At 41.0% G+C, this 24,132-nt stretch overlaps 1 protein-coding gene and 2 pseudogenes across 4 annotated transcripts in view; all 3 read right to left on the reverse strand.

The window, feature by feature from the left end:
- The window catches only part of LOC150109845 (uncharacterized protein C12orf56-like), a 231,367-nt gene that overhangs the window by 85,691 nt on the left and 121,544 nt on the right, over positions 1-24,132 (reverse strand). The window lies entirely within an intron of this gene.
- Positions 1,497-1,614, reverse strand: LOC150109846 (5S ribosomal RNA; annotated as a pseudogene).
- Positions 8,739-8,856, reverse strand: LOC150109847 (5S ribosomal RNA; annotated as a pseudogene).

Genomic DNA, 24,132 nt, shown 5'->3' on the forward strand with positions numbered 1-24,132 from the left:
TCTCAAGCAAAAATCTCATATCTCTCGCTGCCCGACTTACATTACCACTCAAGTCATTCGTTCCTACCATCACAATCATCTCATCCACCCTTTCACCTCTCTTAATTGCCATAGCCACCCTTTCTATTGTTCCTCCTGGCAAACACTCCTCACGCATCCTATCTTGAACATCACGGATCATTGAGTCGCCATACATTATACCTCTTACCATTCCCTCGCTCCTATTGTTTCCATTTTCTCCTCTTCTTTCATTCCCATACCTCTCTCTTCTACTGTTTCCATTCTCTCCTCTTCTAGCACTCCCATACATCTCTCTCATTCCCTCTCTCCTACTGTTTCTATTTTCTCCACTTCTAGCACTTCCATATCCCTCTCTCATTCTGTCTCTCCTACTACTGTTTCAATCCTCTCGTCTTCTAGCATTTCCATACCTCTCTCTCATTCCATCTCTCCTACCGTTTCCATTCTCTCCTCTTCTAGCACTTCCATATCTCTCTCTCTCATTCCGTCTCTCCTACTGTTTCCATCCTCTCATCTGCTAGCATTCCCATACCTCTCTCTCATTCCCTCTCTTCTACTGTTTCCATTCTCTCCTCTTCTAGCACCCCCCCCCATACCTCTCACTCATACTCCCTAAATTCTCTCTCTCTCCTACTCTGATTCGCCTTGCATTTATCTCTTCCATTCTCCTAATCTTATCTTTCATACTTCTGCTCTCATTCACAAGACATTCCACCTCCTCTTTCAACTCATCTATCTTCCTCTGCAGGTCAGTCACTCTTAATCTAAATTCACTCTCCCAAACAAAACCATCTCCTAAACTTTCACAGTCACTCACACCTTCCACACTATCAACCATTATTTTCTCATTCTCTCCTATCACACTACTTGTCTTCCTACATTCATTCCCCGTTCCTGGAGCAACAAAGTCGGATATCGATATATCTAATGTACTTATTTCCTCCAACTGCCTGCATTTTGCGCACATACGCTCTCCACTCTCTTTAACAAGCCACATATGTAATTCCCGAGACGTATACATGCCGCAAGTACTGCATGCCACAAAGTCCCTTATGATATTGCTAATAATTGAGTTCTTAAATGGCGGAGGACTTGGCGTTACACCACTTGCGACTGCTGCTGAATCCACCATCATTCCTTACTGCCGAGTAGCGTAATCTTTAATAATTATTCAATTAATGAATAAGAGGGAAAAAAAAGTACAAACATCAGAACATTTAAGTACTAAACATAATTAAATAAAATGAAATATAACTAAATACAGTAACTTAGCTTCGTTTTGTCTTCCACCATTATGCGTTCGATTCCAACGGTACCAAAATATATTATATCGCGACAGCAATTAACTTCCAAAAAACAACCACTGAAGTACACTCGTATTCAGAGAAACAACTTAGCACTCAAAAACGGACTATTCACCGATTAAAAATCACTTTCTTCTGCACAGCTCAAATTCACCGCCCAAAAGAAGAAACTGCCAACAGTACTTGGTATTCCCAAGTGGAACCCTCCGAAGTACTAACCAAGCTCAACGCTGCTTAACTTCGGTGATCGGACGAGAACCGGTGCGTTCAGCGCCAGCTGACTGTTGACATGCAGAAGTATCAAAGAGATGGGAACGTATGTGGAATTATAAGGCAGGTGATTATAATAGTCTCAGATGTCAACTTGGGGAAGTTTCATGGAGGGAAGAATTGGAAAGACAGGATATCATTAGTGCTTGGGAAATTGTGAAGCAATATTTGTTAGCAGCAATAGTAAGCTGTATTCCATGAGTAAAGAAGAGAACACAATTTGGAGAAAAGTGGACGGCAAACGATATTAAACAGGAACTGCATGCGAAAAAGAGGCTATGGAAGAGATATAAGGAGACAGGTAAAGAGAAGATGCATGAAGAATATAAGACACAGGCCAGGAGAGTGACTAGTACGGTAAGGAAGACAAAACTGGAATATGAGAAGAGATTGGTTCTAAGATCCAAAGAAAATCCGAGGGAATTTTTTAGCTATGTGGCCAGGGAGGAGAAATAACTGTGGAAGAATGACAATGTGGGATAAAAATGGGAATAGAGTGCCTAATGCAGAAGACATAGTGGAATTGTTCAATGAACAATTTATTGGAGTATTTCATCCAGGAGGAGTAAATTTTAATACTAGAGGGATAAGGCAGGTTCGAGGTTTAGAGGTGCAGGAGGAGAGTGTGTTCCAAATAACTCTGGGTGTCAGTAAAGCTGTGGGACTGGATGGTATTTCACCACGAGTTTTGAGAGAATGTGCTAAAGAACTGACAGCGCCTTTGACCTGGCTTTTCAATTAAAGTCTGACTGTGGGAAAGTTGCCCAGGGAATGGAAGGAAGGTAAGATACTGTCATTGCATAAGGGCAGTAGCAGACTGGAAGTGTCTAATTATAGGCCAGTTTGTGTATCATCAGTAGTTGTTAAGATTTTGGAGAAATTAGTGAGGGACCGTAAACAGCACTGCGCAGATGGGGTAATGTTCTCTGTGAGAGTCAACATAGATTTGTGAATGGGCACTCTTGTTTTAGCAATATGCTAGCTTTTTATAATAAAGTTACAGGAGCAGAAGATGAGGGAAAGGCATATACTGCCATTTTCTTGGAATTAGCAAAGGCATTTGACAAGGTGCCACATGATAAGCTGATATTTAAGTTGCAGCACATGCATCTGGATGTCAGGTTGGTCAACTGGATTCAGGATTGGCTGTCCGATAGGAATCAGAGAGTTGTATATGGTGGGGCAGTTTCAAAGAGGCAGAGGGTTACAAGTGGGGTCCCACAGGGCTCAATACTGGGACCTATATTGTTTAACCTTTATATCAATGACATTATCAGTGAATTGCAGGGGGATATTCAGTTGTTTGCGGATGATATGAAGCTGGGAAGGGTTATTAGTAATAGTGCAGCTGTGGTAGCAATGCAAGATGATTTGAATAAGCAACAGCCATGCCTCAATTAACTTCATGGACTACAGCATTGCCATTTATTACCCCCCCCCAGGACCTGGGTGACAGCAACAGCCAAGCCTCAGTTAAAACTTCATGGGCTACAGGATTGCCATTCATCACCCAAGCTTCCAACCGGTTTCAACCTTTATTGAGGTCTCATCATTGGGAGCCAGATCCAGAGGTGGTGATACTAAGGTGGAAGTAATAAAGAAGTCATATTTACCTATACGAGTTGCCAAAAAGTGTCTCACCTTATTATTAAATTACTCTGGATTTAGAGAAAGATGTTAGAAGTTTTTTCCACTTAGCTAGACTATAATAAATTTAGTTTATCCTTTATCCAAGTGTAAGCAAACAACGTTTGTGCCTGAAATATCTTTAGGACTGAGGCATCTCGTGGTATAGGTAAATATGACTTTTCCATTACTTCCACCTGAGTATCGCCACCTCTGGGTCTGGCTCCCACTGACGAGACCTCAGTAAAGGTTGAAACTGGTCTGGGTGGCCCTTCCCTTAATGCATAGCATTATACATGTCCGCAAGGAGATGTGCAGAGCTTGGTCCACCTTTATCACGAGTTGCCTCAGTCCTGAAGATACTTCATGCACAAACTTTGTTTGCTTACACTTTGATAAAGGATTAAACTAAATTTATTATAGTCTAACCAAGTGGAAAAAAATTTCCAACATCTTTCTCTAAATCCAGAGTAATTTAATAATAAGGTGAGACACCTTTTGGCAACTCGTATAGATAAATATGACTTCTCCATTACTTCCACCTTAGCATCACCACTTCTGGGTCTGGCTTCCACTGACAAGACTTCAATAAAAGTCGAAACTGGTTGGAAGCTTGGGTGATGGATGGCAATGCCCATTATGTTTTAACTGAGGCTTGGCTGTTGCTGTCACCCAGGTCCTGGGTGGATGGGTGGGTAATGAATGGCAATGCTGTAGCCCATGAAGTTAAGTGAGGCACGGCTGTTGCTGTTATCCCTCAGATGACATATGAGCAAATGAGCAGCTCTGCTCGGTGGTGGGGTGAGCCTGCCATGGGTTAGAGCCAACACTGAGAGTTCTTCTCAATGGCAGGGTGAGCCTGTTACTGAGGGGAACAACGCTTGAGTTTCTGGAGTTTGACCTGTACTTGAACATTCAATAAAAGTCGAAACCGATCTGGGTAGTGGCCCTTCCCTTAATGCATAGCATTATACATGTCCACAAGGAGATGTGCTTTGCATTATGGGAGATACTAAGACAAGTAGTGATGAGAACTTGGTCCACCTTTACCACAAGTTGCCTCAGTCCTGAAGATACTTCAAGCGCAAACTTTGTTTACTTACACTTGGATAAAGGATTAAACTAAATTTATTATAGTGTAACCAAGTTAAAAAACAACTTCCAACATCATATTAGTCATATTAACATCATACAACAAAGAATTAATAAAATAAGTAATAAGCATGTTCCTAACAAACTAACGTCAAATTTTTTTTCCAAAAAAAAAAATAAAAATAAATAACATAAAATAAAAATAAATAAATATATATATATATATATATATAAAATAATGGGTTAATGGACTATTCCCAAGTCCCAAGTAATTTCCAGGGCCTATTTTGTTCACTAGTCTGCTGCTGATTATCACCTCTGGTAATAAAAATTTGCCATCTCTGTGTGAACCAGCTAACTCATCATCAGCTAAAAAATCATTATAAAAGATGCTTGTTTTGCCCATCAACAGGATTCAAACCAAGGTCTTTCCAACTTGAGGGTAAATATTGACTTATGTAATATTGTAGTAACTTCCTCTGCTACCTGTCAGGCAATCATCTTCCTATATGAGTCATCAGTCTTATTATTCTCCCCTCATCAGATTCAATTTATATAATAACCTGTCATGTGATATTCCATCAATGTCATTATGAAATCTAGCATTATCATCTATGTGTACTTCAACTAAAATGCAAATAGATTACTGAGACAAGATATAATATCTCCTTAGGAAACCATGCTCTTTCCTACAGTTTCATTTCTCTCTCTCTATCCATTCCTGAATTCTATTTTTAAAAGGTTTCTCACACTTTAATTACCAATCTAGAAATCCAAATACCTCTGCAGTTCAGTTACCTGTTTGCATTACCCTTGTCCAATGGATCAATCACACTTTCTTTACACTAATTTTTGAATCCTTGCCAACATGATAAGACATATCAAACCAGATCAAAAAAGTAATGACAGTAGTTCTTTAATATCCCATTATTATTATTATTATTATTATTATTATTAACATTAGGCCTTTGTGGAGTCAAGAGAATGTCCACACATTCTCATGCAAAAAGATCATAGAGCCATGCCTTAAACTCATTCACAGTTTCTGCACTCACCCATACTTTCAGGAAATGTTCCATTCACCTACACTACTGTCTATGCAAAAAACCTGCTCTCACTCCCTTATTCATACCCTCCTTATACAGTTTCCATGGATGACCTCTTGTTCTACCTCTATCTTTCTCTACACCAGGGTTTCCCAAATTGTGTTCCGCTGAAAGTGAATAAGTGTTCCGTGATGCCAGTGACCAAGCTGTGTATTTTTAAACATGGAAGTAATTCGGGGAAAGAGAATACTGCTGTTTATGACCAGTAATAGAAATTGCCTGCAAGCAAATTACAACAATGGGCAAGCATATCCTCTGTTCTCAAAACTGAATGAAAAACTTCAATTTCAGCAGAAAAAAATTTTCTGCTGAAATTGAAGATCAAGGTAACTCTGTATCCGGTTCTCAAATCTAGTCATACTGAACGCTTTATTCGCAAGTTCGTATTGTAGGGTGAAAGTGCTTGTTTTGAAGCCATAGTGCCATGATTTTTTAAAATAGGTCTATAGATTTAAATTTTAGCATAAATAAGAGACAAGGGACATGTTTAATTTTGGTGTTAAGAAAACTCTTATTGAAGGTAGTTTTGTGATGCAACAGATAGTGATTCATCCACCTCCAGCCTACAAAGCGATCTCCAGGATGTACAAAAGGACGAGGACAACTACCAGCACATAGGAGAAAAAGTACTTATTCACTCGTAAGTACTTAAGCACATTCACTTGCAGGTACTTATAATAATAATTTTGGTGATCAGAATGGGATATGTCAATGAAAATCAGCACAAATTAATTTAATGATGTGTGGCCTGAGGAAATTACAATATGCTTACAAGATTTCATTAGTCCAGTGATTTGATAACTGATTTAAAATGTAATTTTATATTTTTCAAGAGAGTCACACTGTATACATAAGTGCAGTACCGGCATACCAGTATTTTTCTTGTGTGTGTGCGATTAATGTTCCACACCTTTCCAAAAAAGGTATTTTTGAATAAAGTGTGAATAAAATAAGCAGGAAATGAAAAGCAAATAAAAACCGCTTTACAGTATAATGTTACCCTACGGATTAGGTCCCCACCCCCCCCCCCCCCCACCCCCCCCCCCCCCCACCCCCCCCCCCCCCCACCCCCCCCCCCCCCCACCCCCCCCCCCCCCCACCCCCCCCCCCCCCCACCCCCCCCCCCCCCCACCCCCCCCCCCCCCCACCCCCCCCCCCCCCCACCCCCCCCCCCCCCCACCCCCCCCCCCCCCCACCCCCCCCCCCCCCCACCCCCCCCCCCCCCCACCCCCCCCCCCCCCCACCCCCCCCCCCCCCCACCCCCCCCCCCCCCCACCCCCCCCCCCCCCCACCCCCCCCCCCCCCCACCCCCCCCCCCCCCCACCCCCCCCCCCCCCCACCCCCCCCCCCCCCCACCCCCCCCCCCCCCCACCCCCCCCCCCCCCCACCCCCCCCCCCCCCCACCCCCCCCCCCCCCCACCCCCCCCCCCCCCCACCCCCCCCCCCCCCCACCCCCCCCCCCCCCCACCCCCCCCCCCCCCCACCCCCCCCCCCCCCCACCCCCCCCCCCCCCACTTCTCCCAAGTATCCATTCCCACAAGAGGCCACCCCTGCTATCATCTTCCCTGGGACACACTGACTCGTTCAGAACAGCAATCTCTCCAGATGCCTACGTCCTTCCTCATTCAAATGTAAACGGTCTCTCACATACAATTCCTCTCTTTCCTCAAACGCACTCCAAGCATCCACATATACCCGTCCTCTCGTGTCACACATTCTCGCTATTATGCCATTCAATATCACCGCTCTTCTGCTCAGCTCATCATTATCATACCTAGGCAACACGCACACTATTTTTCCTCTCTCTGTCTTCTTCCGTACAGTCTCAAGCAAAAATCTCATATCTCTCGCTGCCCGACTTACATTACCACTCAAGTCATTCGTTCCTACCATCACAATCATCTCATCCACCCTTTCACCTCTCTTAATTGCCATAGCCACCCTTTCTATTGTTCCTCCTGGCAAACACTCCTCACGCATCCTATCTTGAACATCACGGATCATTGAGTCGCCATACATTATACCTCTTACCATTCCCTCGCTCCTATTGTTTCCATTTTCTCCTCTTCTTTCATTCCCATACCTCTCTCTTCTACTGTTTCCATTCTCTCCTCTTCTAGCACTCCCATACATCTCTCTCATTCCCTCTCTCCTACTGTTTCTATTTTCTCCACTTCTAGCACTTCCATATCCCTCTCTCATTCTGTCTCTCCTACTACTGTTTCAATCCTCTCGTCTTCTAGCATTTCCATACCTCTCTCTCATTCCATCTCTCCTACCGTTTCCATTCTCTCCTCTTCTAGCACTTCCATATCTCTCTCTCTCATTCCGTCTCTCCTACTGTTTCCATCCTCTCATCTGCTAGCATTCCCATACCTCTCTCTCATTCCCTCTCTTCTACTGTTTCCATTCTCTCCTCTTCTAGCACCCCCCCCCATACCTCTCACTCATACTCCCTAAATTCTCTCTCTCTCCTACTCTGATTCGCCTTGCATTTATCTCTTCCATTCTCCTAATCTTATCTTTCATACTTCTGCTCTCATTCACAAGACATTCCACCTCCTCTTTCAACTCATCTATCTTCCTCTGCAGGTCAGTCACTCTTAATCTAAATTCACTCTCCCAAACAAAACCATCTCCTAAACTTTCACAGTCACTCACACCTTCCACACTATCAACCATTATTTTCTCATTCTCTCCTATCACACTACTTGTCTTCCTACATTCATTCCCCGTTCCTGGAGCAACAAAGTCGGATATCGATATATCTAATGTACTTATTTCCTCCAACTGCCTGCATTTTGCGCACATACGCTCTCCACTCTCTTTAACAAGCCACATATGTAATTCCCGAGACGTATACATGCCGCAAGTACTGCATGCCACAAAGTCCCTTATGATATTGCTAATAATTGAGTTCTTAAATGGCGGAGGACTTGGCGTTACACCACTTGCGACTGCTGCTGAATCCACCATCATTCCTTACTGCCGAGTAGCGTAATCTTTAATAATTATTCAATTAATGAATAAGAGGGAAAAAAAAGTACAAACATCAGAACATTTAAGTACTAAACATAATTAAATAAAATGAAATATAACTAAATACAGTAACTTAGCTTCGTTTTGTCTTCCACCATTATGCGTTCGATTCCAACGGTACCAAAATATATTATATCGCGACAGCAATTAACTTCCAAAAAACAACCACTGAAGTACACTCGTATTCAGAGAAACAACTTAGCACTCAAAAACGGACTATTCACCGATTAAAAATCACTTTCTTCTGCACAGCTCAAATTCACCGCCCAAAAGAAGAAACTGCCAACAGTACTTGGTATTCCCAAGTGGAACCCTCCGAAGTACTAACCAAGCTCAACGCTGCTTAACTTCGGTGATCGGACGAGAACCGGTGCGTTCAGCGCCAGCTGACTGTTGACATGCAGAAGTATCAAAGAGATGGGAACGTATGTGGAATTATAAGGCAGGTGATTATAATAGTCTCAGATGTCAACTTGGGGAAGTTTCATGGAGGGAAGAATTGGAAAGACAGGATATCATTAGTGCTTGGGAAATTGTGAAGCAATATTTGTTAGCAGCAATAGTAAGCTGTATTCCATGAGTAAAGAAGAGAACACAATTTGGAGAAAAGTGGACGGCAAACGATATTAAACAGGAACTGCATGCGAAAAAGAGGCTATGGAAGAGATATAAGGAGACAGGTAAAGAGAAGATGCATGAAGAATATAAGACACAGGCCAGGAGAGTGACTAGTACGGTAAGGAAGACAAAACTGGAATATGAGAAGAGATTGGTTCTAAGATCCAAAGAAAATCCGAGGGAATTTTTTAGCTATGTGGCCAGGGAGGAGAAATAACTGTGGAAGAATGACAATGTGGGATAAAAATGGGAATAGAGTGCCTAATGCAGAAGACATAGTGGAATTGTTCAATGAACAATTTATTGGAGTATTTCATCCAGGAGGAGTAAATTTTAATACTAGAGGGATAAGGCAGGTTCGAGGTTTAGAGGTGCAGGAGGAGAGTGTGTTCCAAATAACTCTGGGTGTCAGTAAAGCTGTGGGACTGGATGGTATTTCACCACGAGTTTTGAGAGAATGTGCTAAAGAACTGACAGCGCCTTTGACCTGGCTTTTCAATTAAAGTCTGACTGTGGGAAAGTTGCCCAGGGAATGGAAGGAAGGTAAGATACTGTCATTGCATAAGGGCAGTAGCAGACTGGAAGTGTCTAATTATAGGCCAGTTTGTGTATCATCAGTAGTTGTTAAGATTTTGGAGAAATTAGTGAGGGACCGTAAACAGCACTGCGCAGATGGGGTAATGTTCTCTGTGAGAGTCAACATAGATTTGTGAATGGGCACTCTTGTTTTAGCAATATGCTAGCTTTTTATAATAAAGTTACAGGAGCAGAAGATGAGGGAAAGGCATATACTGCCATTTTCTTGGAATTAGCAAAGGCATTTGACAAGGTGCCACATGATAAGCTGATATTTAAGTTGCAGCACATGCATCTGGATGTCAGGTTGGTCAACTGGATTCAGGATTGGCTGTCCGATAGGAATCAGAGAGTTGTATATGGTGGGGCAGTTTCAAAGAGGCAGAGGGTTACAAGTGGGGTCCCACAGGGCTCAATACTGGGACCTATATTGTTTAACCTTTATATCAATGACATTATCAGTGAATTGCAGGGGGATATTCAGTTGTTTGCGGATGATATGAAGCTGGGAAGGGTTATTAGTAATAGTGCAGCTGTGGTAGCAATGCAAGATGATTTGAATAAGCAACAGCCATGCCTCAATTAACTTCATGGACTACAGCATTGCCATTTATTACCCCCCCCCAGGACCTGGGTGACAGCAACAGCCAAGCCTCAGTTAAAACTTCATGGGCTACAGGATTGCCATTCATCACCCAAGCTTCCAACCGGTTTCAACCTTTATTGAGGTCTCATCATTGGGAGCCAGATCCAGAGGTGGTGATACTAAGGTGGAAGTAATAAAGAAGTCATATTTACCTATACGAGTTGCCAAAAAGTGTCTCACCTTATTATTAAATTACTCTGGATTTAGAGAAAGATGTTAGAAGTTTTTTCCACTTAGCTAGACTATAATAAATTTAGTTTATCCTTTATCCAAGTGTAAGCAAACAACGTTTGTGCCTGAAATATCTTTAGGACTGAGGCATCTCGTGGTATAGGTAAATATGACTTTTCCATTACTTCCACCTGAGTATCGCCACCTCTGGGTCTGGCTCCCACTGACGAGACCTCAGTAAAGGTTGAAACTGGTCTGGGTGGCCCTTCCCTTAATGCATAGCATTATACATGTCCGCAAGGAGATGTGCAGAGCTTGGTCCACCTTTATCACGAGTTGCCTCAGTCCTGAAGATACTTCATGCACAAACTTTGTTTGCTTACACTTTGATAAAGGATTAAACTAAATTTATTATAGTCTAACCAAGTGGAAAAAAATTTCCAACATCTTTCTCTAAATCCAGAGTAATTTAATAATAAGGTGAGACACCTTTTGGCAACTCGTATAGATAAATATGACTTCTCCATTACTTCCACCTTAGCATCACCACTTCTGGGTCTGGCTTCCACTGACAAGACTTCAATAAAAGTCGAAACTGGTTGGAAGCTTGGGTGATGGATGGCAATGCCCATTATGTTTTAACTGAGGCTTGGCTGTTGCTGTCACCCAGGTCCTGGGTGGATGGGTGGGTAATGAATGGCAATGCTGTAGCCCATGAAGTTAAGTGAGGCACGGCTGTTGCTGTTATCCCTCAGATGACATATGAGCAAATGAGCAGCTCTGCTCGGTGGTGGGGTGAGCCTGCCATGGGTTAGAGCCAACACTGAGAGTTCTTCTCAATGGCAGGGTGAGCCTGTTACTGAGGGGAACAACGCTTGAGTTTCTGGAGTTTGACCTGTACTTGAACATTCAATAAAAGTCGAAACCGATCTGGGTAGTGGCCCTTCCCTTAATGCATAGCATTATACATGTCCACAAGGAGATGTGCTTTGCATTATGGGAGATACTAAGACAAGTAGTGATGAGAACTTGGTCCACCTTTACCACAAGTTGCCTCAGTCCTGAAGATACTTCAAGCGCAAACTTTGTTTACTTACACTTGGATAAAGGATTAAACTAAATTTATTATAGTGTAACCAAGTTAAAAAACAACTTCCAACATCATATTAGTCATATTAACATCATACAACAAAGAATTAATAAAATAAGTAATAAGCATGTTCCTAACAAACTAACGTCAAATTTTTTTTCCAAAAAAAAAAATAAAAATAAATAACATAAAATAAAAATAAATAAATATATATATATATATATATATAAAATAATGGGTTAATGGACTATTCCCAAGTCCCAAGTAATTTCCAGGGCCTATTTTGTTCACTAGTCTGCTGCTGATTATCACCTCTGGTAATAAAAATTTGCCATCTCTGTGTGAACCAGCTAACTCATCATCAGCTAAAAAATCATTATAAAAGATGCTTGTTTTGCCATCAACAGGATTCAAACCAAGGTCTTTCCAACTTGAGGGTAAATATTGACTTATGTAATATTGTAGTAACTTCCTCTGCTACCTGTCAGGCAATCATCTTCCTATATGAGTCATCAGTCTTATTATTCTCCCTCATCAGATTCAATTTATATAATAACCTGTCATGTGATATTCCATCAATGTCATTATGAAATCTAGCATTATCATCTATGTGTACTTCAACTAAAATGCAAATAGATTACTGAGACAAGATATAATATCTCCTTAGGAAACCATGCTCTTTCCTACAGTTTCATTTCTCTCTCTCTATCCATTCCTGAATTCTATTTTTAAAAGGTTTCTCACACTTTAATTACCAATCTAGAAATCCAAATACCTCTGCAGTTCAGTTACCTGTTTGCATTACCCTTGTCCAATGGATCAATCACACTTTCTTTACACTAATTTTTGAATCCTTGCCAACATGATAAGACATATCAAACCAGATCAAAAAAGTAATGACAGTAGTTCTTTAATATCCCATTATTATTATTATTATTATTATTATTATTAACATTAGGCCTTTGTGGAGTCAAGAGAATGTCCACACATTCTCATGCAAAAAGATCATAGAGCCATGCCTTAAACTCATTCACAGTTTCTGCACTCACCCATACTTTCAGGAAATGTTCCATTCACCTACACTACTGTCTATGCAAAAAACCTGCTCTCACTCCCTTATTCATACCCTCCTTATACAGTTTCCATGGATGACCTCTTGTTCTACCTCTATCTTTCTCTACACCAGGGTTTCCCAAATTGTGTTCCGCTGAAAGTGAATAAGTGTTCCGTGATGCCAGTGACCAAGCTGTGTATTTTTAAACATGGAAGTAATTCGGGAAAGAGAATACTGCTGTTTATGACCAGTAATAGAAATTGCCTGCAAGCAAATTACAACAATGGGCAGCATATCCTCTGTTCTCAAAACTGAATGAAAAACTTCAATTTCAGCAGAAAAAAATTTTCTGCTGAAATTGAAGATCAAGGTACTCTGTATCCGGTTCTCAAATCTAGTCATACTGAACGCTTTATTCGCAAGTTCGTATTGTAGGGTGAAAGTGCTTGTTTTGAAGCCATAGTGCCATGATTTTTTAAAATAGGTCTATAGATTTAAATTTTAGCATAAATAAGAGACAAGGGACATGTTTAATTTTGGTGTTAAGAAATCTCTTATTGAAGGTGTTTGTGATGCAACAGATAGTGATTCATCCACCTCCAGCCTACAAAGCGATCTCCAGGATGTACAAAAGGAGAGGACAACTACCAGCACATAGGAGAAAAAGTACTTATTCACTCGTAAGTACTTAAGCACATTCACTTGCAGGTACTTATAATAATATTTTGGTGATCAGAATGGGATATGTCAATGAAAATCAGCACAAATTAATTTAATGATGTTGGCCTGAGGAAATTACAATATGCTACAAGATTTCATTAGTCCAGTGATTGATAACTGATTTAAATGTAATTTTATATTTTTCAAGATGTCACACTGTATACATAAGTGCAGTACCGGCATACAGTATTTTTCTTGTGTGTGCGATTAATGTTCCACACCTTTCCAAAAAAGGTATTTTTGAATAAAGTGTGAATAAAATAAGCAGGAAATGAAAAGCAAATAAAAACCGCTTTACAGTATAATGTTACCTACGGATTAGGTCCCGCTTATACAAATTTTTTCAAGTTATATAAATTTTCAAAATAATATAAAACAGTAATATAAAGTTAAGAGATTTATTATATTTTTTTATTTATAGTAGTAAACCGACTTTTAGGGCTGAACCACATGCATCTGATCTGATTAAAATTATAATCGATTAAAATTATAAAAGTATACGGCCATTACACGGAACTCAACAATTAATCATAAGTTGATTTATTATTATTATTATTATCATTATTCAGACCTCCATGGAGTCAAAAGACTCATCATGGGAGGTCCTTCCTAAGAAACACAAAGTCTATCAAGACTCATCGAGGGGAGGTCCCCCCCCCCAAGAAACACAAAGTCTATCATACCACTCCTTGAACTCATTGACCATTCTCACTCTCACCACTCCATCACGCAATGCATTCCATGGTTCAACCACCCTCCATGCAAAGAAACCACTCCTCACCCTCTTGCTCACAGTTTCCTTTTGTAACTTCCAGGGATGGCCTCTTGTCATCACTCCTTCCTGCTGTTCAACCAAGAGAAAGAACTCCCCAGTGTCAACCCTGTAACCATCTCTCAACAGTTTAAAAGTCTTAATCATATCACCTCTCCTCCTTCTATCCACCAATCTCTGCAGTCCACATTCCCTCAGCCGATCCTCATAACTATCATTGTACAGTCCTGAAACCATCTTTGTTATCTGCCTTTGTACTCTTTCCATAGTTAATTTATCCCCTTCAAATCCTGGGGACCAAATCTGAGAACAATAGTCTAAGAGTGGTCTGATCAGGGTCTTATTTAATGGAATGATAACTGTTTTATCTCTGCAGGTCAGTGTCCTTCTCATTATTCATCCACATCATCACATGTTTGAGTGGCGCTAGCGTCGCTGTAGCACGTGGCGGTGAATTTGAGCTGTGCAGAAGAAAGTGATTTTTAATCGGTGAATAGTCCGCTTTTTCCCCCGTTTTTCTACGTTTTTGAGTGCTAAATTGTTTCTCTGAATACGAGTGTACTTCAGTGGTTGTTTTTTTTGGAAGTTAGTTGCTGTCGCGATACAATATATGTTGGTACCGTCGGAATCGAACGCGTAACGGTGGAAGACAAAACGAAGCTAAGTTACTGTATTTAGTTATATTTCGTTTATTTAATTATATTTAGTACTTTAAATGTTCTGATGTTTGTACTTTTTTCCCCTCTTATTTATTAATTGAATAATTATTAAAGATTACGCTACTCGGCAGTAAGGAATGATGGTGGATTCAGCAGCAGTCGCAAGTGGCGTAACGCCAAGTCCTCCGCCATTTAAGAACTCAATTATTAGCAATATCATAAGGGACTTTGTGGCATGCAGTACTTGCGGCATGTATGCTGCTCGGGAATTACATATGTGGCTTGTTAAAGAGAGTGGAGAACGTATGTGCGCCAAATGCAGGCAGTTGGAGGAAATAAATACATTAGATATATCGATATCCGACTTTGTTGCTCCAGGAACGGAGAATAGGAAGACAAGTAGTATGATAGGAGCAAATGAGAAAATAATAGTTGATAGTGTGGAAGGTGTGAGTGACTGTGGAAGTTTAGGAGATGGTTTTATATGGGAGAGTGAATTTAGATTAAGAGTGACTGACCTGCAGAGGGAGATAGATGAGTTGAAAGAGGAGGTGGAATGTCTAGTGAATGAGAGCAGAAGTATGAAAGATAAGATTAGGAGAATGGAAGAGATAAATGCAAGGCAAATCAGAGTAGGAGAGAGAGAGAATTTAAGGAGTATGAGTGAGAGGTATGGGGGTGCTAGAAGAGGAGAGAATGGAAACAGTAGAAGAGAGGGAATGAGAGAGAGGTATGGGAATGCTAGCAGACGAGAGGATGGAAACAATAGGAGAGACGGAATGAGAGAGAGATATGGAAGTGCTAGAAGAGGAGAGAATGGAAACGGTAGGAGAGATGGAATGAGAGAGAGGTATGGGAATGCTAGAAGACGAGCGGATGGAAACAGTAGTAGGAGAGACAGAATGAGAGAGGGATATGGAAGTGTTAGAAGTGGAGAAAATGGAAACAGTAGGTGAGAGGGAATGAGAGAGATGTATGGGAGTGCTAGAAGAGGAGAAAATGGAAACAGTAGAAGAGAGAGGTATGGGAATGAAAGAAGAGGAGAGAATGGAAACAATAGGAGCGAGGGAATGGTAAGAGGTATAATGTATGGCGACTCAATGATCCGTGGTGTTCAAGATAGGATGCGTGAGGAGTGTTTGCCAGGAGGAACAATAGAAAGGGTGGCTATGGCAATTAAGAGAGGTGAAAGGGTGGATGAGATGATTGTGATGGTAGGAACGAATGACTTGAGTGGTAATGTAAGTCGGGCAGCGAGAGATATGAGATTTTTGCTTGAGACTGTACGGAAGAAGACAGAGAGAGGAAAAATAGTGTGCGTGTTGCCTAGGTATGATAATGATGAGCTGAGCAGAAGAGCGGTGATATTGAATGGCATAATAGCGAGAATGTGTGACAAGAGAGGACTGGTATATGTGGATGCTTGGAGTGCGTTTGAGGAAAGAGAGGAGTTGTATGCGAGAGACCGTTTACATTTGAATGAGGAAGGGCGTAGGCATCTGGAGAGATTGCTGTTCTGAACGAGTCAGTGTGTCCCAGGGAGGATGATAGCAGGGGTGGCCTCTTGTGGGAATGGATACTTGGGAGAAGGGAGACAATGTCAGGTAACACTGAGCCCAGTGGAGTCTAGAAGGGATAAGGCTGGGTATAGAAACAATGGCATTTATATGCTGTATACTAATGCCAGGAGTATCCGGAATAAGGGAGAGGAATTGGTGGCGCAGATAGCATCAGCCTGGCCAAAAATTATTGCGATCACTGAGACGTGGTTGACAGAAGAGGATATAAAAACAGGAATAGAAGTCGCTAGGTATAGCATTTTTCGTCAGGATAGGAGGGGAAAGCGTGGTGGTGGGGTGCTGCTTATGATAAGTGATGACCTATGTCCTCTAAGAGTGGAGAATTTGGAAGGAAGTGAGACAAATGATTTTGAGAGCGTATGGTGTGAGCTAGAGGTAGGCAAGATAGGATATTTAGTGGGGTGTTGCTACAGACCCAGGAGCACAGAGGATGGGGACCAGGAGATGTTTAGACAGCTAAGTTTAGCAAGTGCAAGAAGAATGATTGTTATGGGAGATTTTAACTTCAGTAGTATAAATTGGAGAGAGGAACATGCATGTAACAATAGGGGAATGGAATTTCTAGAATTCTTGAGGGACAAATGTCTTAGGCAACATGTAACAGAGGGAACAAGAGGTTCAAAAATTTTGGATTTGGTTATAGCATCAGAAGAGTTGATAATAACTGAGTTGACGTCTCTCCCACCAGTTGGAGAGAGTGACCATATGGTGTTGACATGGAAAATGAATAGACATGCAGGAGTATCAAAGAGACGGGAACTTATGTGGAATTATAAGGCAGGTGATTATGATAGTCTTAGATGTCAACTTCGGGAAGTTTCATGGAGGGAGAAATTGGACGGCCGGGATATCACCAGTGCGTGGGAAATTGTGAAAGAATATTTGTTATCAGCAATGGTAAGTTGTATACCACGAGTGAAGAAGAGGGCGCAATTTGGAGTAAAGTGGATGACAAACAACATTAAACAGGAATTGCATGCGAAAAAGAGGCTATGGAAGAGATATAAGGAGACAGGTGAAGAGAGGATGGGTGAAGAATATAAGACACAGGCCAGAAGAGTGACTCGTGTGGTAAGGAAAGCGAAACTGGAATATGAGAGGAGATTGGCCCTAAGATCCAAAGAAAATCCTAGGGAATTTTTTAGCTATGTGGCCAGTAGGAGGAGAAATGACTGTGGAAGAATGATATTGTGGGATAAAAATGGGAATAGAGTGACTGATGCAGAGGACATAGTGGAATTGTTCAATGAACACTTTATTGGAGTATTTCATCCTATAGGAGTCAGTTTTAATGCTAGAGGGATAGGACTGGTACGAGGTCTGGAGGTACAGGAGGAGAGTGTGTTTCAGATACTGAGTACTCTGGATGTCAGTAAAGCTGTGGGACTGGATGGTATTTCGCCACGAGTTTTGAGAGAATGTGCTAGCGAATTGACAATACCTTTAACGTGGCTTTACAATGAAAGTCTGGCTTTGGCAAAGGTGCCCAGGGAATGGAAGGAAGGTAAGATAGTGCCATTGCATAAGGGTGGTAACAGACTGGAAGTGTCTAATTATAGGCCAGTCTGTGTGTCATCAGTAGTTGTTAAGATCTTGGAGAAAGTAGTGAGGGACCGTGTACAGCATTGGGCAGATGAGGGTAACGTTATCTGTGAGAATCAACATGGATTTGTGAAAGGACGCTCTTGTTTTAGCAATATGCTAGCCTTTTATAATAAAGTTACAAGAGCATTAGATGAGGGAAAGGCATATACTGCAATTTTCTTAGACTTGGCGAAGGCATTTGACAGGGTGCCACATGATAAGCTGATATTTAAGTTGCAGCACATGGGTCTGGATGTCAGATTGGTCAACTGGATTCAGGATTGGCTGTCTGATAGGTATCAGAGAGTTGTGTATGGTGGAGCAGTTTCCAGGAGGCAGAGGGTTACAAGTGGGGTCCCACAGGGCTCAGTACTAGGACCTATATTGTTTAACCTTTATATCAATGACATAGCCAGTGGATTGCAGGGGGATATTCAGTTGTTTGCGGATGATGCGAAGCTGGGAAGGATTATTAGTAATAGCGCAGATGTGGTAGCCCTGCAAGAGGATTTAAATAAGCTAGATAGATGGGCAAATGAATGGGGGTGTCGGTTTAATGCAGCAAAATGTAAGGTCTTTAGGTTTGGGAAACATCGATGGGATGCTGCATACTCTATGGGAGGAGTTATACTGGAGGAAGTAGGGGAGACAAGAGATCTGGGGTTGATGATTGATAGAAACCTGAAGTTTAGGGGACATATTGCAAAGGTGGTGAAGGTAACACAGAGGATTGCTGCTATTATGAGAAGGACACTGACCTGCAGAGATAAGAGGGTTATCATTCCGTTGTATAAGTCTCTGATCAGACCACACTTGGACTATTGTTCTCAGATTTGGTCCCCAGGATTTGAAGGGGATAAATTAACTGTGGAAAGGATACAAAGACGGATGACAAAGATGGTTTCAGGACTGTACAATGATAGTTATGAGGATCGGCTGAGAGAATGTGGACTGCAGAGTTTGGCGGATAGAAGAAAGAGAGGTGATATGATTGAGACTTTTAAACTGTTGAGAGGTGGTTACAGGGTTGACACTGGGGAGTTCTTTCGCTTGGTTGATCAGCGGGAAGGAGTGATGACAAGAGGCCATCCCTGGAAGTTACGAAAGGAAACTGTGAGCAAGAGGGTAAGGAGTGGTTTCTTTGTGTGGAGGGTGGTTGAGCCGTGGAATGCATTGCCTGATGGAGTGGTGGGAGCGAGAACGGTCAGTGACTTTAAAGAGTGGTATGATAAACTTTGTGTTTCTCAGGGGGGGACCTCCCCTCGATGAGTCTTGACAAACTTTATGTCTTAGGAATGACCTCCCTCGATGAGTCTTTTGACTCCTTGGAGGCCTGAATAATAATAATAATAATAATAATAATAATAATAATTATTGCAGCAATCCTCTGTGTTTCCTTTGCCACCTTTGCAATATGTCCCCTAAATTTCAGGTTTCTATCAATCATCAACCCTAGATCTCTTGTCTCCCCTACTTCCTCCAGTATAACTCCTCCCATAGAGTATGCAGTGTCCCATCGATGTTTCCTAAACCTCAAGACTTTACATTTTGCTGCATTAAACTGATACCCACCATTCATTTGCCCATCTATCTAGCTTATTCAAATCCTCTTGCAGGGCTGCTGCATCTGCACTATTACTAATAATCCTTCCCTGCTTCGCATCATCTGCAATCAACTGAATATCCCCTTGCAATCCACTGACAATGTCATTGATATAAAGGTTAAACAATATAGGTGCCAGTACTGAGCCCTGTGGGACCTCCACTTGTAACCTTCTGCTTCCTTGAAACTGCCCCACCATACACAACTCTCTGATACCTATCAGACAGCCAATCCTGAATCCAGTTGACCAATCTGACATCCAGACCCATGTGCTGCAACTTAAATATCAGCTTATCATGTGGCACCCTGTCAAATGCCTTCGCTAAATCTAAGAAAATGGCAGTATATGCTTTTCCCTTATCTAATGCTCTTGTAACTCATTATTGCAGCAATCCTCTGTGTTTCCTTTGCCACCTTTGCAATATGTCCCCTAAATTTCAGGTTTCTATCAGTCATCAACCCTAGATCTCTTGTCTCCCCTACTTTCTCCAGTATAACTCCTCCCATATGCTTTCATAAATGCTTTCAGTATATGCTTTTCCCTTATCTAATGCTCTTGTAACTCATTATTGCAGCAATCCTCTGTGTTTCCTTTGCCACCTTTGCAATATGTCCCCTAAATTTCAGGTTTCTATCAGTCATCAACCCTAGATCTCTTGTCTCCCCTACTTTCTCCAGTATAACTCCTCCCATATGCTTTCATAAAAGGCTAGCATATTGCTAAAACAAGAGCACCCCTTCACAAATCCATGTTGACTCTCACATATAACATTACCCTCATCTGCCCAATGCTGTATATGGTCCTTCACTACTTTCTCCAAGATCTTACTAACTACTGGTGACACACAAACTGGTCTATAATTAGACACTTCCAGATGATACATCAAAAAATAAAGAACTATTTTAGGTATATTTTCGTAAATATTAATCAAAAATCATAGTGATATAATCGGGTCCAGGATACAATTTCAGAATTTATTTGTTCATTTCCGGGAAGATCTGAAGGGGCCCGAACGGAAGATGACATACATTCATAATTATATGTACCATTCATTGTTTGTTTAACTTCTTATCTCATATTTTTTTACATCTTTTGGGCGCCTTTTCTTCTGTGGCACCTGTGTATATTGCACACTTCACACACGCCACCAGCTGGGCCTGCATAAGTGTACTAATACTCTTTATGATCATGCCATAATTAATTATTAATACATTACAAAATAACCAAGGTGTTCCATGAAAATCTCAGGATTTGTGAAGTGTTTCATCAGGAAAAATTTGGGAAACACTGCTCTACACTATGAAAATCGCCTCCACATTAATCTGGTATAAGACCTCACCAATACATCTCAATCTGCCCCTATGTTGTTCTACCCCTATCTTCCTCTGCATTATGAAATATCACCTTCACATTAAGAGACATCACCAACTCATACATCTCAATCATAATATTCTTCTCCTTCTATTCACAAGGCTCTACAAGGTGCATTCCCTCAATCTATCCACCTATCATAAACCTAGTATGGATGCCCGGATGTTGATGTTTCATGGAATACACCAAGACATCTTCATGAGCACAAAGAAATATAATAAGCACATGCACACACTGATTGTAATGGTGAGCTCCTACAGTATTGTGGGTGCAGCGATATGTTCTTGTTGAAGGTCTCAAAATGATGATCTCTCAGATTTTTGGTAGTGTGATGCAGCAAAATGCATTTACATTTGGGGAATGTTATGGTGCTGTCAAATTCCAGAGTCTCTCTGGCTATCAGTTATCTGTTTCTGCAAACTTTCTTTCATTGGATTGGGTGATCCATGGTCTGTTACCATGGAATGAGTGGTGTAGAGGAGGGACATATTTTCTGTGTTCTTCCAAATGGCTGTTGGCAGTTCTTCCTGTTTGTCCAAAGCATTTAAACTTGCAAGAACAAAAGATACTATAGACTCTAGAATGGTCCAGATGGTGGAGAAGATCTTTATGTAGCTAGTTTTTGGTTAAGTCTGAAGGACATATTTATGTTATGCCCTTTTTGGGGGAGGGGAGAAAAGTTGGTTGGGATGGATGGGCAGAGAACTCTGTTGATTTTGTTAAGGGGAAAGACATTGAATAAAAATGTTTCCTGCATCTGATGATTTCCATGCAGAGGCTGTTATGATGTAAGCAGATGGTTTTCTAGCTCTGTTTGCTAAGGTTTTGATAGCACCATACGAGTGATAGGTTGATGTACCTACCAGTATGAGTACGTTTTCTTTATATTGAAAAGGATAAGGATCTGGTAGCCAGATAACCAAAGTGTCAGGTTATGCCTAATCTATTTTGCATTGCATAACCTAGATAAAAATTTAGCAATATGGACAGACAGGATATCAGTGTGTATGCTAAAGGAAGGCACAACCGAACTGGCTAGGCCTTGACATGTTTATAAAATTTGAGTCTTATTTCAGGAAAGAATGTATGATAGTCCCATTGCACAAGGGTGCTGCAAAAACTGATGGGGATTTTAAACTATAAATGTATCAGTTTATCTCTTGAGTGGTTGTGATTTTAAAAAAGTTAGTAAAACTTGCATACAGAAATGGATGAACAAAGAAGCTATTCTTTGCAAGGAACAGCATGGGTTTACTAAAGGGATATAAAATATGAGCAATATGCTCATATTTTATAATAATGTTACAGCTGAGTTAAGTAATAGGAATAAATACTCTATGATGCTGTTGGACTTTGCTAAGGTATTTGATAGGATATCACATAAAGGGCATTGTGTAAACTGGAAAATATGGAAATGGAATGTAAACTATCAGCTTGGATAAGTGGGTAGCTGATGAACAGGTATCAGAAAGTGGTATACAGGGGTGAAGCTGGAAGATTTAAGGTGACCAATAATGCACCCCAAGGATTCCTGGGACCATTGTTTTTTTTATGTATATATCAATTATATATTTGAAAGGGCCTGACAGATCTCCAATTGTTTGCTGATGATGCAAAGATAGGCAGGACAATCAGATATGCTATTTGGCATGATGATCCAATATCATATTATATTGGTGGGATTATTATTATTATTAACACCAGACCACCATGGAGTCAAAAGACTCATCATGGGAGGTACACACTGTTACATACAAAACCCATCAAACTGTGCTTTAAACTCATTCAATGTATCTGCATTCACTACAATGTCAGACAATGCATTTCACTCACCTGCTCCTTATGCCTCTACTCACGCCCTCCTCATACATTTTTCAATCTCTTTGTTCTACTCCCTTCTCCCATTTCATGAAAACTTTCTTCTGCATTAATCCAGTAACAATCTTTTACCAACTTAAATGTCTCAATCATATCGTCTCTCTTTCTTTCTCCTATTCACAAGGCTTTACAAACTGCATTCCCTTAATCTGTCTTCATATCAGACATCCCATAGACCAGTTACCATCTTAATAAGTCTTCTCTGGACCCTGTCCAGTATATATTCTCATCATCATGATGACCATGCTTGGAAAAACTGATGAAGGCAGAGATCTTGGAGTTATGGGTGGACAGGAATTTGAAGTTCAAGAGTTACAAAGCATAGAATGCAATACAATTTGGAAGACAATTGCGATATTGAAGCAAACATTGGCATGTAAGGATATGGAAGTCATTTTGTCTCTTTACAAGGCCTTGATATGACTACACTTGGACACACAATTTGGTTTCCTGGCCTCCCTTGATGAGTCCCTGATTTTCTGGAGTTCTAATAATGAAAACGTCTGTTCAATTAGCCTAGCAGCTGTGCAATTCTCAACCATATGTGTGGGGAAGGAGTGTCCTAGGTTTGATTCCCATCAGAGATGCGAGTAACTCAAGGATCTTCCTCAGCCATAGCCAAGTTAGCCAGTCTTTTGCGTGGGCAGTAGGGTTTTCCCCAGTTTAGCTGGGGGTTTTTCATCCCGCAAACAGGCCCCATGAACACACACACAAACTACAGTCATGAATACCTCCATTAGGGATGCAGCAGAGGAGTGGCATGCCGGATGCATTATTTTACCATGACTCCTCATTAGGAAGAGACCCAACCCATCTGAAATCAGATGGAAGGAAGAGATAGATAGAATAATGAAAACAATAATAATAATATTGTGTGTTTGAGAAGGAATAGAGTTTAGGGTCTTGTTTTTAGAATGTTCCATGTTTAGATGGAAGATGAAATTTATTGCCCAGTGCAAGACCACCACCATGCTCACTGAAGGCCTCAAGTGGCTTGAAAGGTTCTACGTTTGATCTGTAGAGCAGAGTTTCCTGTGTAAAAAAAAAAAAAAGGAAAAAAAATCAATAAAAAAAAGTATTAAAAATTGTAAAATTAATGCAATGGAAAAAAAATCCTTAAACCAAGTACGAATATACTATCATAGACCTATAACCTTTTGTGAGTGGGAATCACATAAAAAAAAGTAAATATTTCCAAGGAAGGAAAAGAGGGAGACCAATACCTGTGCCTTCAATCTGCTTGTAGGTTTTCCTTGCAAAGTAAAATAGCCAGAATGCATGGTAAAGGTGAATAAGGCTGATATGTCTGGGAAAGAGAGACTCTCTATCTTCTCCAGAATATATTTATGAA

The sequence above is a fragment of the Typopeltis vanoorti genome, chromosome 1 (genome assembly GCF_054136105.1).
Source record: "Typopeltis vanoorti isolate ZY-2024b chromosome 1, IOZ_Tvanoo_1.0, whole genome shotgun sequence".
In the NCBI taxonomy this organism is placed as follows: domain Eukaryota; kingdom Metazoa; phylum Arthropoda; class Arachnida; order Uropygi; family Thelyphonidae; genus Typopeltis; species Typopeltis vanoorti.